The following is a 14,349-nucleotide window of genomic DNA, read 5'->3' as shown; positions in this document are numbered from 1 at the left end:
GGGGGGGGGGCTCTTGAAGGAGTGGTCATCTGTCAATACCAGGAGGCAGAAGGGCATGAGTCAGTACCAAGAAGGGGGGTGTTACTTTTCTCCAATATCCTGCACCTTCATATCACTGCAGCCTGGCCATGAGAGAGGTAACTGGGTGCTGTTTAATAACATATAAAAGAAAGGTGTTTTTTTTAAAAAGGTGTGATATCTGCAGGGGCACACTCTCTGATCATCCCCCCACCCAGCCCAGTACAGTACACCTCTCCCGCCCCTGCTCAGCCCTGAGCATGCACACAAGCTGGAGGCAGGCAGACCAAATTGTGAGCTGCTGAGTACAAGAAGTGGGCTACTAGCCAGGCCTTAAGAGTTACTCACCACCAGTTGCCTCATTCAACCTCTACCCTGCCCGCCCCTAAACAGCCCCCCCTCCCACAGCCACATTCCCCCTCTCCCCCCCATAGCCATGTCTTCCACCCCCATCACACCCCCTCCCCTCATCAGCCATGTCCTCTACACCCATCACACCCTATTTAATATAGCATTAAAATATTTACTTAATAAGGCAGTAATGTGTACGGTGCCTATAGTATCCAATCATATTTTATCCTTAGTTTATTTATCACTGTCAGATCAATTAAATATAATTGTGTAAAGGTCCTACCTTTCCCCAGAGGTTATGTTGCTCCATGTGCTGGCATCCATCTTAGGTTTCTGCAAAGCATGGTGGGAGCCTTTTATGCTTTCAGGCCTCTGCGGTCCATCCCCCAGAGGGGCGTGGTTGATCACATTTAAGCCTGTTGTCTGTACTTGCTCTTTGCATTCGTGCCCTGTATGTTCCCTTGCAGCAAGCTCTTGTTCTGTTCTCATTGCTCTCCTGGTAACCGACTCGGCTTGGACAAGACTATTCTCTGCTTTAACCCTTTACCTGACCTCCCGTTGCTGAACCCAGCCCATGACCTGAGTATTCTTTGCCTACCGTCTTGTACTGTCTGCTCCGTTGTTATAGACCCGGCCTGTCTGACCACGCTACACGTTTTCCCATCTAGCTCCCACCAGCTGTACGCCATTGGCGGCAGTCGTTACCGCAGCTGGGGTTACTCGGGGGCCGCGACCTGGTCTCAGGCTGCGTCAAGTCCATCCCCACCATCAGGGGCCCTGGAGAAGGGCAGCCTGGGGCTTAGACTCCCTGAGGGACTCTGGTCTGTGGGTAGGGGCTGTCGTCGGTCGCTGCGTGTCCTTACCATAGGCCTGCCTGCCCATTCCATCGCTCCTGCCCTGACAAATTGCTGATTGCTGGTATTGGTTATTTAAATTTTTTTCCTTATTCGGTGTAATCATTACACTGAATAAGGAAAAAAATGTAAATAATCAGTACCAGCAATTATAGTTCATTGATCTGACAGTGATAAATAAAATATGATTGGCTACTATAGGTACTGTACAAATCACTACTGCCTTTTTAAGTAAATATTTTAATGCTATATTAAATATAGCATTAAAAAATGTAAAACCAATGAATGACTCACTTATTTAGGATAAGTACAGCACTGGACAGGGGAGCGGGAGCTGCCAAAGTTAACTTTTTCTATTAATAAGCTGGTGATTGATTGCTAGGTGGTCCGAGCAACCAATCACCAGCTAGTAATAGGAAAAGTAAACATTGTAGCTCCTGCCCCGCCCTGCGCACCCCTGCCTCATCTAGTTCTTCGCCCACTCCAGCTGTATGCCAGACCCTGCTAAGAGAATGACAGGGGGCGGAGACTGGGAGGTAAATCAGTTTCTATTCAATCCCGCCTGCTGGCCGTGTCCGCCCCCCACTACTCATTCTCTGCTAAGACAATGACAGGGGGTGGAGACTGTGAGGGGAATCGGCTCCCATTCAACCCCGCCTGCCGGTAGCGCCCGCGCCCTCATCCGATGCTGCTCCACACTCGACCTCAACTTATTTCCACTCGCCTAATGTGAGCAGGCGAGTGGAAATTTCAAGGGCTGACTTAGATTACAAAATCTTCAGTTTTACTCAAATTCATTGATGCAAAAATGAATACACACCACAACATAAACTACTACATCTAGTATTTTGTATGTCCTCCGTGATTTGTAAGGACATCACCAAGTCGTCTAGGCATGAAATGAACAAGTTGGCGACATATTGCAACATCTATCTTTTTCCATTCTTCAAGAACAACCTGGAAGGAGAGTGATGCTCAACTTGTGTCTTCAAAATTCCCCATAGGTTGGGGTCGATTGGGTTTAGATTAGGAGACATACTTGGCCACGGAATTGCTTTCACCCTGTTCTTCAGAAATGCAACTCTGGCCTTAGATGTGTGTTTTGGATCATTGTCATGTTGGAAAAGTGCACAACGACCAAAGGCACGGAGTGACAGTAACAATAAAGAGCAGTACATCTGTGAATTAATGATACCATCAATGAAATGATGCTTATCGACACCAGCAGCACTCATGCAGCCCCACAAAAGGATACTGCCACCACAATATTTCATTGTGGGCACCATGCATTTTTCTTTGTACTCCTCACCTTTGCATATAGTTTTGACGCTGTCAGTTTCCAAAATATTTGTCCTCATCACTTCAGAGTAGAGAGTCCCAGTAGTCTTCTTTTTCAGCATGGGCCCTGGAAAATTCTAGGTGGGCTTTTTTGAGCATGGGTTTTAGGAGAGGCTTCCTTCATGGACAACACCATGAATGCGTGTCCTCTGCAGTGTACACCGTATTGTGTCATGAGAAACAATCACCCCAGTTTGGCTTTCTACTTCTTAAGCTAATTGCAGTGAACTTGCATGGCGATATTCTTCTCATCTTCTCATCAGAAGATGCTACTGTTGAGGTGTTAACTTCCATGGACGGCCTGGACATCTGTGAGATGGTTGCAGTTCCATTTTTGTTAAATTTTTGTATCACTTTTGCTATAGTATTCTGACAGATAAGTAAAGCTTTGCTGATCTTCTTGTAGCCTTCACCTTTCTTGTGTAAAGAAATTATTATCTTTCTCAGGCCTTCTGACATTTCTCTTCCATGTGGTGCTATTGCTAACAGCATGAAATGGAAAGGGGTTTTCTTTGTTCAGTAAAGCCCTTTTATAATCAAATGTCTCCTGGACACCTGTTTAATGAATAATTAGACTCACCTGTAGTTGAATTCTTGTTAATTAGGATTTTGTTGTCTAAATTTTAGCTTTGCTCTTAAGACTTTCATTTGGGTGTATTCATTTTTGCAACATGGTCTTGAATTAAATTTGTTAGGAAAAATACTTTTTAATGTGTGAAAATTAACAAAGCTTGTTTGCAATCAATGGCTCCCATTTGTGGGAGTATTTTGTAGTGGTCAGGGAGCGAGGAGCCAGACACACAAGGAGGTGCAATTAAAGGTAGGTTTATTATACAAAACAAGACAGAGTCTATGCAAGTCCAACAGCAACAGCGGATGACTTGGTAGAACAGTAGCCAGGAAGGATGGTCGCCAGAGCCGGGGTCAGAAGCCAGGAAGGATGATCGCCAGAGCCGGGGTCAGAAGCCAGGGAGGATGGTCACCAGAGCCGGGGTCAGAAGCCAGGAAGGATGGTTGCCAGAGCCGGGGTCAGAAGCCAGGAAGGAGTCTTGCCAAAGCCGAGTCGGTATCCAGGAGAGCAATGAGAAACTAAACAGGAGCTTGCTGCTGTGCAACAGACAGGACACGAATGCAATGGACAGCTACAAACAGCAGACTTATATGTGATAAGCCGCCACCTCCTGGGGGAGGAGCCGTAGGGGGCTGAAAGCATAAAGGATCCCACAATGCTTTGAAGACACCTAAGATGGATGCCAGCACATGGAGCAGCACAAGCCCTGAGGAAAGGTAGGACCTTGACAGTACCTCCTCCTCAAGGGCCCCTCCCCCTTCGCGGCTCAACATAAGGCTTCTGGGGAAAGCGTGCGTGAAAAGCGCGGGGGAGGGCAGGAGCATGAACATCTGCGGAAGGAACCCAGGAACGCTCCTCGGGACCATAACCACGCCAATGGACCAGGAACTGCACCCGACCGCGCACCAACCGAGAGTCCATGATGCGGCTCACCTCATACTCCTCATGACCGTCAACCCGGATAGGACAAGGCCGAGGCGGAGAGGCAGTAAAGCGATTACAGACCAGAGGCTTCAACAGAGATACGTGGAAGACATTGGAGATACGCATCCCAGGAGGAAGAGCAAGGGCATAGGTTCATCCTGCGGAGGATGCGAAAAGGACCAACAAAACGGGGAGCCAGTTTCGGTGCGGGCACCCGAAGATTGAGGTTACGAGTGGAAAACCACACCCGATCTCCGACCTGGTATGAAGGAGCGGGCAACGTCTACGATCAGCCTGGAGCTTCTGGCACTGAGCTGAGTCCTTCAAGGACCTTTGGATCTGCCCCCATGAGGAATGCAGGGCAGCAAGATGGTTATCCACAGCCGGAATGTCCTGTGGCGAGAACAACTCAGGCAATACAGCGGGTTGGAACCCATAGTTGGCCATGAAGGGAGACATCCCGGAGGAGGAGTTGACAGCCGAGTTCTTTGCAAACTCTGCCAATGGCAGGAGATCGACCTAATTGTCTTGATGGTCTGAGATATAGCAGCAAAGGAATTGTTCCAGGGCCTGGTTGGAACGCTCCGCAGCCCCACTGGACTGCGGGTGGTAGGTCGAAGAGAAGGAGAGCTTGATACCCAACTGGGAGCAGAAGGCGCGCCAGAACCTGGACACAAACGCTCCCACGGTCCGAGACAATCACCTTAGGTAACCCATGCAAGCGAAAGATCTCCCTGGCGAAAACCATAGCCAGTTCTTGCACAGTCTGCAATTTCTTGAACGGAACACAATGGCACATCTTGGAGAAACTATCAATGACCATAAGAATGACCGTATGGCCTTGAGATGCAGGGAGGTCTACAATAAAATCCATGCCCAGGTGTGACGCTCCCCATTGGGAATGGGTTGCAGAAGGCCCAATGGAAGATGCCGAGGAGATTTATTCTGGGCACAGACAGAACATGCTGCTACATATGAGGCGATGTCGGAACGGAGATATGGCCACCAGAATAGACGAGAAACGACCCAGGAGAACTGGTTCCTCCCCGGATGACCGGCAGTCTTGGAATTATGGTAGGTACGCAGCAAGCGGTTGCGCAATCCCTCAGGTACGAAACATCTACCAGCCGGTCTCTTAGAGGGAGCATCAGTTTGAGCCGCCAAAATCTGCTCCCCAAGGGGAGAAGTCAGGCTGGTACGAATGGCAGCCAGGATCTGATCCGGAGGTATGACCAAGGTCGGCTCAGAGTCCTCCCTAGACAGCTCAGAGTATTGCCGTGACAAGGCATCAGCCCTGACATTCTTGGAGCCAGGCAAATAGGAGACCACATAGTTAAAACGCGACAAGAACAGAGCCCATCTGGCCTGACGGGGTGTCAACCTCTTAGCCTCCGAGAGATACGTCAGGTTCTTGTGGTCAGTGAGAATGAGAACCAGAACCGCAGAACCCTCGAGTAGGTGCCTCCATTCCTTGAGAGCCTGAATAATGGCCAACAACTCCCTGACTCCAATCTGGTAGTTGCATTCTGCGGAGGAAAGCTTCCTGGAGTAGAACCCACAGGGAATTAGGGGTCCATTGGGCGACCGACGCTGAGACAGGAGGGCGCCTACTCCCGTCTCAGATGCATCAACCTCGGACAAAGGGCAACCCAGGATTGGAATGAGACAGTATTGGAGCCGAAGTGAAGGCGGATTTCAGAGCTTTGAAAGCTAAGATGGCCTCGTATGACCACTCGTGCGGATTACTGCCCTGCTTGATCAAATCTGAGAGAGGCTTGGCCAGCGTGGAGAAGTTCCTGATAAACTTCCGATAATAGTTGGCGAATCCCAAAAAGCGCTGAATGGACCGAAGACCACTGGGACGAGGCCACTGCAGAACCGCCGATACCTTCTGAGGGTCCATGGAGAATCCCACAGCAGAAATGATGTAGCCCAAAAAGGCAACCTGGGATAGGTGAAATTCACACTTCTAGAGCTTACAGAAAAGCTTGTTCTCACGTAACCGTTGCAGCATCCGCTTGACTTCCTGGATATGAGACTGTCATCGCTGGAGCGGTGGAATGGTCAGGCAGGCCTTATGGTAAGGTCACGCACCGACTGGCGACAGCCTCTGGTGACCCACAGACCAGAGTCCCTCAGGGCACGGAGTCTAAGCCCCAGGCTGCCCTTCACCAGGGCCCCTGATGGTGGGGATGGACTTGACGCAGCCTGAGACCAGGTCGCGACCCCCGAGTAACCCCAGCTGCGGTACGGCTGCCGCCAATGGTGTATAGCGGGTAGGGGCCAGATGGAAAGACGTATAGGGTGATCGGACAGGCCGGGTTGATAACAGTGGAACAGACAGTACAAGACGGTAGGCAAGAATACTCAGGTCACGGGCCGGGTTTAGCAACGGGAGGTCAGGTAATGGAATAAAGCAGAGAATGGTCAGAACGGGCCAAGGGTCAGAGCAAGAGGAGTCTTTGCCAAAGCCGAGTCGGTTTCCAGGAGAACAATGAGAGCTGAACAAGAGCTTGCTGCAATGCAACATACAGGACACGAATGCAAAGAACGGCTGCAACCGACAGACTTAAATGTGATAAGCTGCACCCTCCTGGGAGGAGCTGCAGAGGACTGAGAGCATAAAGGATCCCACAATGCTTAGCAGACACCCAAGATGGATGCCAGCACTTGGAGCGGCACAAACCCTGAGGAAAGGTAGGACCTCCATAGATGCAGAGTAAACAAGGATGTTGTCCAAGTAAACCACCACGCACTGCTGCAACAAGTCACGAAAGACATCATTAATGAACTCCTGAAAGACCGCGGGAGCAATACACAACCCGAAGGGCATAACAAGGGATTCATAGTGGCCGGATCTGGTGTTGAACACGGTCTTCCACTCGTCACCCTCCTTGATCCGTACGAGGTTGTACGCAGCCCTAAGGTCGAGTTTAGTAAAGACTGTTGCTCCCTTGAGGCGGTCGAACAACTCGGTAATCAACGAAAATGGGTAAGCATTCCTTATCCTGATTCGAATGAGACCCCTATAATCAAAGCAAGGCCTCAATTCACTGCCCTTCTTTTTCACGAAGAAAAAGCCAGCTCCTGCTGGGGAAGTAGACTTGCGAATGTGCCCCCAGGAATGCGCATCCGCAACGTACTCCTCCATGGCCTGATTCTCCGCAACCGAAAGAGGATACACCCTGCCATGAGGAGGAGTGGCACCGGGTTACAAGGCTATGGCACAATCGTATGGACGATGAGGAGGCAGAGCACCGGTGCGCACCTTGTCAAACACGTCCAGTTACTCCCCATAGTCAGTGGGCAACACAGAGTCTGAGGAGGCACACAACACCTTAACAGGTCCACGGATGCAACCGGCCCCACACTATAGAGACCACAAGAGAATCTCGGCCGACCGCCAATTAAAGGTCGGATTGTGCTTCTGAAGCCAGGGATATCCCAAAACCACAGAGTAGTGCGAAGAAGAAATTACCTGGAAACAGGCCAACTCCCTGTGAACAGCCCCAATAGCTACTTCAACCGGTAGGGTCTCGTGGGTAACCTGCGGTGGTTGCAGGGGCCTGCCATCTATCGCCTTGAAAACCAATGGAGTAACTCGAGCCTGCAGAGGAATGGAGTACTGAGCAGCAAACGAACTGTCCATAAACAACCCACCAGCACCAGAGTCTACCAACGCCTGGGCTGTCACCGAACTTTCCGCCCAAGAACGGTGATTAGCGGTTTATCTTTGCGGGACACCGGGGATAAGGAAACTCCACCCAAGATCTGCCCCCGACAGGATCTCAGGTGCAAGCGTTTCCTGGACGGACCGGACAGGACTGCCGAAAATGCCCACCGAGACCACAGTACAGGCAGCGACCCTCCCGACGCCGAGAGGCCCGCTCCCCCTCGGAAAGGCGAGCAAACCCCAGCTGCATGGGCTCACCACCAGACAAGCCATCCCCAGGAGGCGTGGGAGGAGAGGGAGGAACGGGTGGGACAGAAAACATAGGCGCCAATCGGTTAGGAGGCCTCCTTAAGTGAAGGCCTCTCCCTGAGCCTGGTGTCAATCAGGATTAGGAAGGAAATTAGTGCTTCGAGCTCCACAGGCAGTTCTTTGGCTGCAATCTCGTCCTTCAACGCATCTGAGAGACCATGAGAGAAAGCAGCCACCAGAGCCTCATTGTTCCAACCCACCTCTGCCGCCAGGGTACGAAATTCTATGGCGTACTCGGCAATGGTCCGTGAACCCTGATGCATGGACATGAGCAGCTTGGCAGCAGAGGCGGAGCGAGCAGGCACATCGAATACCCTATGGAAGGAGGCAACAAAACAGCAAACTCGTGAATCACAGGGTTATCGTTCTCCCATAAGGGATTTGCCCAGGCCAAGGCCTTGTCCGAGAGCAGCGAGATTAGGAAGCCCACCTTTGACCTCTCAGTAGGAAAAGCGTGGGGTATCAACTAAAAATATATGCCCACTTGGTTAAGGAAACCCCGACACTGACTCGGCTCACCCCCAAAGCGCTGTGGAAGGGGGGCTGAACCAGTCATACCTCTGGGCACCGCAGGTGCAGCAGCAGATGCAGAGGTAGGCACAACAACCGGAGCAGCAGCGGGAGCGACCACAGGAGTGACAACCCGGCCTATTTGCACCAGGAGCAAGGTGCGCTGTGCGTGCAAGCAGCGTCTGCAACGCCTGAGCGAACTGATCCAACGAGATCCTGCTGATCAAGTCTGGCAACCAACATAGGGAGCGAGGGCGTACCTGCACCGTCAGGATTCATGGCACTCGTGTAGTGTCAGGGAGCAAGGAGCCACACACAAAGAGGTGCATTTAAAGGTAGGTTTATTTACAAAGAAACAAGGCAAGAGTCTATGCAAGTCCGACAGCAACAGCGGATGACTTGGTAGGACAGAAGTTCTCCTGCCGAGGTCGTCTTCCAGGATAATCAAGTCGAGAACCAGCGGGAATCGTAGCCAAAGCCGGGGTCAGAAGCCAGGAAGAATGGTCACCAGAGCTGGGGTCAGAAGCCAGGAAGAATGGTTGCCAGAGCCGGGGTCAGAAGCCAGAAGGAGTCTTAGCCAAAGCCGAGTCAGTATCCAGGAGAGCAAAGAGTTAACTAAACAGGAGCTTGCTGCTGTGCAACAGACAGGACATGAATGCAATGGACAGCTGCAAACAGCAGACTTAAATGTGATAAGCCGCTACCTCCTGGGAGGAGCCGCAGAAGGCTGAAAGCATAAAGGATCCCACAATGCTTTGCAGACCTAAGATGGATGCCAGCACATGGAGCAGCAAAAGCCCTGAGGAAAGGTAGGACCTTGATAGTAGTATAGTTGATTATGAAAGTATACACACACAGTATATACTGTATATATTGAGACAGTGCGAGGCTCTGTCACTATGGAAATGGCCAGGGAAGGACACAGAGTTTGCTGAGTGCAGGACAACAGAGCATTGACTTTGAACTGCTTTTGCAGCTTTCTCCTGATTTTGGTCTCTTTGGATGGGGATCTGTAGTTTGGTGATTTAAAGTGCCTTGTGAGGGAAGAAATCTCCAACCCAGTGTCTGGGCTTTGTGGACAATCAGCATGGTGTTTGCCTAAGTGCACACAGCCCTTATAATGATGGGCTTGTGAGAGCAGTTGCAGGTAGAGTGGGAGTTGGTGTTGGAGTTGCAGTTGCTGCAGCCAGGAGGGAGGTGTGCTCATGCATAGAGACCAAGGCAAACTACTAGGTTCCAGGTCAGTAGACTTAAAGAGTTGGGCTAGCTGAGAGTCTGGGAGACTTGAGCTGAAGCAACTGGGAGAGGGTCCGGGAGATGAGAGGATTCTGGGAGTTCTAAAGGAGAGAGAGCACCTGGCCTGTCAAGAGAACCCCTACCTAGAGGCCAAGAGTGGGCCCGTGCAGCGAGGTTCTACAATTGAGCCTTAAGAAGCAGGTGGCTCGGTATTTTTATTGTTTGGTTTTTGTATGTAGCTGAAAACCCCTGCATGGGAAGTCCATATTTGTGAATTTTCACTTTTCCTTTTAACAAACGTGGGCTACTAGGCTCTTAAACAGTTCAGTCTGACATGGACTTCACTAAACAGCGCATCTACCACTGAGCTAACGATCCCCCAGATCACAAAATAAATATGCTGTATACATACACAGACGCATGTTTTGCCTTTTTAACTAAATGAGTTGTTTTACCCTTGTAGGGTATGCTTACATTAGGTCTTAATTATGTATTGATTCAGAGGCAAGAAGCATTAGATGGGTACAGCAGGGTCATTTTATGAGATCAGTGGGCCTGTGTGCAAGATCATATGCTAGGCCCCATTGCTTGATTAAAATAAAAATATGGCACGCTTAGTGTCAAAGAGTGGGCATGGTTTTCATTGTGGTTGGGGTGTTGCTAAAAGTCTAACGGTTGCAGGTTGGAACACTAGGTGTGAAGATCAGATGCTAGATTGGGTGCACAGATACTGATACGCTGGTTACAAGCTGGAATACACTGAATATTACATTTGCTTGGGTGCAAGTTGCTGTCTGAACACCACATCACATAGTTACTGATTGCAGTCTGGACTGCACAGGGAGTCACAGAGGAACGCTGGATTCAGGAGCACTGGGATAACTGGGAACATGCAGAGGTCACAGAAGATCACTGTAGCCATGCCCAAAACTAGACTGCATATTCCAGATGAGTTGGCAAAATGTTGTTTCTGTCTCTGGAGTCTATACCTGTTTTAATAACAGAAAGCATTTTGCTTTTCGTAATAAAAAATGCATGTTTATTATTATTTTGCAAAAGGTGGACTTAACCTATAAATCAATCTTTACTCACCTAGTAAGACTTGCTAAAGATGTATAATGGTAGTTGTGGACAAGTGCCTAATGCAGCAGTATTTGAGGAGTAGAGGTAAGCCTGAAATTTAAAAGTTATGAAAAATACTTAATTTTCCCTATTTGGACCATCTATTTGCCTTTGTTGCTAAATTCAGCAGGAGAACAGTAGCACAAAGGGGGCTGTCACCTACCTGACGGGAGACTGAAATGACGAGGTCGGCCTCACTTGTGTTACTAGCCCTGACCCCGCTGGAGTTGGAACAGAGGGAGTCTAGGACCCAGTAGTTGTTGTTTGCAGCTCTTGCAGATGATGACCTTGGAAGGCTGATGATCCTCTGATTTTGGCACAGTAGTAGTAGGCAGAGCAGGTTTCGTAGATTGCCAGGCATGCACCAGAGCAAGGCAGGTAGTGAGGACAAGAGACAGGAGCAGTGTCATGGAATAGCCGGGGTCATCAAAAGTCGCGCAGCACAGTACAGAATCAGAAGGAAAGGCCAAGGTCAGGAGCAGAGCCGAAGTCAGGAACCAGTATCAATCAGGAGAGCAATCAGAGTCAGGTGAGGAACAAGCCGGGTCAGCAACAAAGGAATCACACAGGAACAAGCAGGACACAGGGGAGCTGAAGACCAGAAAGCACTGAACATGAGCAGAGACACTCCTTAAATAGGCCGTCTGGTGCCAATCTTCACCATGCGTGTACATGTGCGTGATCGTGCATTTCAGCGCGCAACCGGCAATTATTCTGCGGGAATTCCTATGCGCATGCACATTTCCGGTCGCAAAAGGGATGTTGGGTAGAGTCAGAAGGCTCACTTAAGAAAAATTAAACCATCTCTCCTTTAGGGCAGCATGGTGTATAACTATGACACTTCACACAACACCCTACTGCTGGTGAAATATGGAAGACATCATGTCTGTATTAAAATAGCTACAACTGTTTGCTGATCCTGAATTTTGCCTGTTTCACAAATCTGATCACAAATCTGATCCTTAGCCATGGCACCATAATACTTAATCAGGAAATCCATCTTTTTGTAAGCAAGTCAATGTAATCTAGCAAATGAATGGGATCTAGATCCCCTCCTCCAAACAAAACACACACACACACACACACACACACACACTATACAGTTATGGATATAATTAGTTCAGAGAGTCTAAAAGATAGCTGGTGTTCTGCCAGTGACCTCTTTATGGGAGATCGGGCTTACCTACAGGGTACCCACTAGTCATTCAACAGGTACTCATAGACATGGAGGAGGGAAGTTGTCGAATGATGAGGAACAGGAACATGAGAGACGCTTGAGGCACTAGGATGCTGAAAGCAGGAGAAATTTGGAGGCTGAGGGTGCATAAATAGCACAGCAGAGATTCTAACTGTAAATACTGTATAGGCTGCTGGTGCTGGGAAGATGCAGTAGGCACCTAAACTTTAAATGCCTCCCAACATTTATATGCAGGGTAGACTGCAGAAGAAGCTGAAGCCAAGGCTGTGGGTGCTTCAGAAGCTGCAGGAGTATCTGAGGTGCTATTGAAGCCATGTGAGCAGCTGAGATGCAGCATAGACACATATCAGAGGTGAACTGAAGGTTGTGGGTGCAGCTGAGGTGTGTCAATGTAGTTGGGTGCAGTGGAGATGCAGTAGAGACTGTATGTGTGGCTTAAGCACAGCAAAGACTGGGATTCAGCAGGGTATTAGGATGTTGCAGAAGTTCAGTGAGTTTGCAAGCGCAGAAGAATGTGTGCACACTGCAGAGGTGCAGTGGGCTGAGTGCGCAGTCGAGATGAAGCCTGCAGATATTACAGAGGTGCAGTGGGGCTGCAGCAGAGACCACAGGTGTAGCTGAAGCTGCAAATATAATCAGATAGCGGCAGAGTCTGTAGTGGCAGCGGATCCAGGGGTGCAAGGGTCAAGTAGAGTCAAAAGGCTTTAGTAGTTCAGGGGAACAATATGGACTGTATGCCTGAGTGGTGAAAGAGCATCATGCTTGAATTTAAAGAGAGAACTGAGTCATGTGATACATCATGTGTAATGGCTGAAACACTCTCGGTAAAGCCTAGAAGTGCCCGCGGTCATGGGAGAGGAAGTTCCAATGCTGGAGTTGAGAAAATAAAGTTAGTGAAAAACACCAGCGCTCTAATCTTTGTGCTCCTTGGTGTTAATGTAGTATCTATCACTTGATAAGGTGCAGCCCTCTAAAGATCTAGGCACTGTCAAGAGAAAACACAAGAGGGTGCACTCTCCTGATGCACTAACGTGATACAGATTTCATTTATTATTTTATTTATTTAAAAATTAGGCCACAAATGAATACTCACAAATCAACCATAAAAACAGACATAGAGCCAAATCTTTCAGTCCCAGACAATGGGGTCCTGTCCCAATAGTTATTGTTTTTATGGTCGACCCGGTTCGAAATAGCTGACGTGTTTCGGAAGAAGCACCCCCTTCCTCAGAGCTCTAAGGATGGGAGTTCTTCTCTCAAAATGCATCAGTTATTTCCAACCAGGCAGTTATTGGTACAGGACCCCATTGTCTGGGACTGAAAGATTTGGCTCTATGTCTGTTTCTATGGTCGATTTGTGAGTATTCATTTGTGACCTACTTTTTAAATAAATTAATATTGTATCACGGTAATGCATGAGGAGTGTGCGCCCTCTTGTGTTTTCTCTTGCTGGAGTTGGGAAGTGACTGTGACAACTTTTAAATTCTATTTTTCTTGAGATCACCTTTTTCTATAACTACTCAATTATGATTATAAGATAATTTACTGTACTGTTACTTACTGTATTCTGTTAACTAACAATAAAAAATCTGACATTGCATGTGTTTACACTGCATATATTATATATTTTTAAACTATGACTTTACAATCTTCACATTAAAAACATAAATAAATAAAAAAGGAAACAATTTCAGTACCTTCTAATTTTCTGTTCTTGGTCTTCATTTCTATGTTTCATTTGTACGCTAATTAATCAATAATAAAAATGCTACAGATAGAATCACCCATATTAAGATCTTTTTTATATGTTCCTTAATGAAAGAAAACGCAAAAAAACACAAGACAAAACATCATATGAATGAAGTGATTATATAAATAGCAGTTTTGTGCCACTTCTATTACAACTGTCCAAGCTAGAGGTATCCATTTATAGGTGAGAAATGATCACCGATATCAATTCAGTCACACTTCTGACACTGTTTATATTGGCAACACTAGGAATCCATGCCCATCAATTCTCAGGGTTAGGTTCCCAGGACATAATGCCTGCGGTAAAATGTCTGCACTTTCCTTTCCCATTTCATGAAAATGCACATTTGGATAATGTAAGTGTAGATTTTGGTATACTATGTGTTTGAAAAAAGAGGGACAGATCATGTCTGTATTTCTTATCTCTGCCTTATGTGTGTGTGTATGTGGCTTAAAACACCATGCCTCTATTAAATTCTGTTTTACCTTTGTCTCT

The 14,349-nt window shown here is 48.1% G+C and overlaps 1 protein-coding gene across 18 annotated transcripts in view; it reads right to left on the bottom strand.

The window, feature by feature from the left end:
* LOC149443234 (neurexin-2-like) overlaps positions 1 to 14,349 on the bottom strand; it is a 2,355,461-nt gene that overhangs the window by 1,053,329 nt on the left and 1,287,783 nt on the right. The gene's annotated exons all lie outside the window — the stretch shown is intronic.

This window comes from Staurois parvus, unplaced genomic scaffold, assembly GCF_062004578.1.
Source record: "Staurois parvus isolate SC_StPar_1 unplaced genomic scaffold, SC_StPar_1.0 ptg000866l, whole genome shotgun sequence".
Classification (NCBI taxonomy): Eukaryota; Metazoa; Chordata; class Amphibia; order Anura; family Ranidae; genus Staurois; species Staurois parvus.
This window is presented reverse-complemented; position numbering and strand designations above follow the sequence as displayed.